This window comes from Triticum aestivum, chromosome 6B (assembly GCF_018294505.1).
Source record: "Triticum aestivum cultivar Chinese Spring chromosome 6B, IWGSC CS RefSeq v2.1, whole genome shotgun sequence".
In the NCBI taxonomy this organism is placed as follows: domain Eukaryota; kingdom Viridiplantae; phylum Streptophyta; class Magnoliopsida; order Poales; family Poaceae; genus Triticum; species Triticum aestivum.
In genome coordinates, this window is record NC_057810.1 from 676,154,354 (window position 1) to 676,157,936 (window position 3,583).

Sequence of the window (3,583 nt, forward strand, 5' to 3'; positions counted from 1 at the left end):
TAACAATTTATTCTCTGTCTTAGATGAATAATCGTATCACAATAAACATGATCAAATCATATTTATGCTCGACGCAAACACCAAATAACATTTATTTAGGTTCAACACTAATATCTAAAGTATAGGGAGTGTGCGATGATGATCATATCAATCTTGGAACCACTTCCAACACACATCGTCACTTCACCCTCAAATAGTCTCTGGTTATTCCATAACTCCTGTTTCGAGTTACTAATCTTAAGCAACTGAACAAGTATCAAATACCCAGGGGCTATTATAAACACTAGTAAGGTACACATCAATAACCTGTATATCAAATATACCCTTTGTTTACTTTGTCATCCTTCTTATCCACCAAATATTCAGGGCATTTCCGCTTCCAGTGACCATTTCCTTTGCAGTAGAAGCACTCAGTTTCAGGCTTTGGTTCAGCTTTGGGCTTCTTCACGGGAGTGACAACTTGCTTGCCATTCTGCTTGAAGTTCCCTTTCTTTCCATTTGCCCTTTTCTTGAAACTAGTGGTCTTGTCAATCATAAACACTTGATGCTCTTTCTTGATTTCTACCTTCGTCGATTTTAGCATCACGAAGAGCTCAGGAATCGTTTTCGTCATCCCTTGCATACTATAGTTCATCACGAAGTCCCAGTAACTTGGTGATGGTGACTAGAGAACTCTGTCAATCACTATCTTATCTGGAAGATTAACTCCCACTTTATTCAAGAGATTGTAGTACCCAGACAATCTGAGCACATGCTCACTACTTGAGCTATTCTCCTCCATATTTTAGCTATAGAACTTGTTGGAGACTTCATATCTCTCAACTCGGGTATTTTCTTGAAACATTAACTTCAACTCCTGGAACATCTCATATGGTCCATGACGTTCAAAATGTCTTTGAAGTCCCGATTCTAAGCCGTAAAGCATGGTGCACTAACTATCAAGTAGTCATCATATTGAGGTAGCCAAATGTTCATAACATCTGCATCTGCTCCTGCAATAGGTCTATCACCTAGCGATGCATCAAGGACATAATTCTTCTGTGCAGCAATGAGGATAAACCTCAGATCACGGACCTAGTCCTCATCATTGCTACTATTATCTTTCAACTTAGTTTTCTCTAGGAACATACAAAAAACATAGGGAAACTATAACGCGAGCTATTGATCTACAACATAATTTGCAAAAAAAACTATCAGGACTAAGTTCATGATGAATTAAAGTTCAATTAATCATATTACTTAAGAACTCCCACTTAGATAGACATCCCTCTAGTCATATAAATGATCACGTGATCCAAATCAACTAAACCATGTCCGATCCTCACGTGAGATGGAGTAGTTTTCAATAGTGAACATCACTATGTTGATCATTGCTACGTCTTGAGCTTGCGTTGGTTTTCCTTGAAGAGGAAAGGGTGATCCAGCAATAGTAGCGTAAGTATTTCCCTCAGTTTTTGAGAACCAAGGTATCAATCCAGTAGGAGGCTCCTCAAAAGTCCCACGCACCTACAAAAACAAACAAAGAACTCGCAACCAACGCAATAAAGGGGTTGTCAATCCCTTCACGGCCACTTGCGAAAGTGAGATCTGATAGAGATAGTATGATAAGATAAATATATTTTTGGTATTTTATAATATATATTGGAAAAGTAAAGATGCAAATAAAAGTAGATTGAGAGCTTATATGATAAACGATAGACCCGGGGGCCATAGGTTTCACTAGTGGCTTCTCTCAAGATAGCATAAGTATTACAGTGGGTGAAAAAATTACTATCGAGCAATTGATAGAAAAGCGAATAATTTTGAGATTATCTAGGTGTCGATGTCAAAACCGGTGGATCTCGGGTAGGGGGTCCCGAACTGTGCATCTAGGTGGATGGTAACAGGAGACAAGGGACACGATGTTTTACCCAGGTTCGGGCCCTCTTGATGGAGGTAAAACCCTACGTCCTGCTTGATTGATATTGATGATGTGGGTATTACAAGAGGAGATCTACCACGAGATCAAGGAAGCTAAACCCTAGAAGCTAGCCTATGGTATGATTGTTGTTATTGTTGTTGTCCTACGAAATAAAACCATCCGGTTTATATAGACACCGGAGAGGGCTAGGGTTACACAGAGTCGGTTACAATGGTAGGAGATCTACATATCCGTATTGCCAAGCTTGCCTTCCACGCCAAGGAAAGTCCCATCCGGACACGGGACGAAGTCTTCAATCTTGTATCTTCATAGTCTTGGAGTCCGGCCGATGATGATAGTTCGGCTATCCGAACACCCCCTAGTCCAGGACTCCCTCAGTAGCCCCTGAACCAGGCTTCAATGACGTCGAGTCCGGCGCGCATATTGTCTTCAGCATTGCAAGGCGGGTTCCTCCTCCGAATAATTTATAGAAGATTGTGAACACCAGGATGGTGTCCGGCTCTGCAAAATAAATTCCACATTCCACCGTAGAGAGAATAATATTTACACAAGTTCAATCTGCTGACGTATTCCGTGGCGTGACTTCACACCACAACCAAGCCTTTACTTGAATCGTTTTTATTATACCACCTCAGCACGTTTAGCGAAGCAGTTTCTTTGGCACGTCTTGTCGAAGCAGAGATCGTGTTCCCCTTATTCCGGGGTTCTCATCAATACGGGCATGGGTAACCCAACCGCGCCCGTTGCCACGCCCCCTCCATCGAAGGCGAGTTCTAAACGGTCACGGAGACGGCTCTTGGTATTCTCCCCCTTTATAATGAGACCAAGGCCCGTTCCTTTTCTTCAATCCTCAATCGAATCCGCCCCTCGCCCCGAGTTCCAACACCCAGGGCTCCGGATTCGGGCACCTCGGAACTTCAACAATGTCCGGCTCCGACCTACAGGGCCGGTGGATGTCCTCCTCCGTCAAGGAAGAGGACGTGCTAAAGCTTAGGGACGCCAGGTACTTAACCTACGAGATTTCGCATAGGTTACCTGCCCAAGGGCAAGTCATTCCTACCCCCGAGCCTGGCGAGAGCGTCGTGTTCGTGTCTCACCTCCGTCAGGGTTTAGGCTTCCCGATGGATCCCTTCGTAAGGGGGCTCATGTTTTACTATGGGCTGGAATTCCACGACCTGGCTCTGGAGTCTATCCTCCATATCTCATCATTTATTGTCGTCTGCGAGGCCTTCCTCCGCACTACCCCTCACTTTGGTTTATGGCTCAAAACCTTCAATGTGGAGCCGAAGATGATTGAGGGGCGTCAGGAAGAGTGCGGCGGGGCGGTTATAAGCAAGAGGGCCGATGCTCCATGGCCCGAGGGCTCTTTTTTGGAGGAGCTCGGTTTGTGGCAACATGAGTGGTTCTATATCACCGTTCCCAGGGGCAGCAGGCAGAGGCCGCCGCCCGCCTTTCGCCCGGGCCCTCCACCACGGCTGACATCATGGGTCAACAAAATGTTCGACTGGGGGCCGTCCAAGGACGTACCCCTATTGCAGGGCCGGATTCGAGATCTCCAAGAGAGGGAGATCAATCTGGTCGTAGTGACGCAGGTTATGCTGATTCGGCGTCTTCTACCCTGCAAACGTCGCTCCTCCGCCTGTGGGAATTCAATCCGGAGGG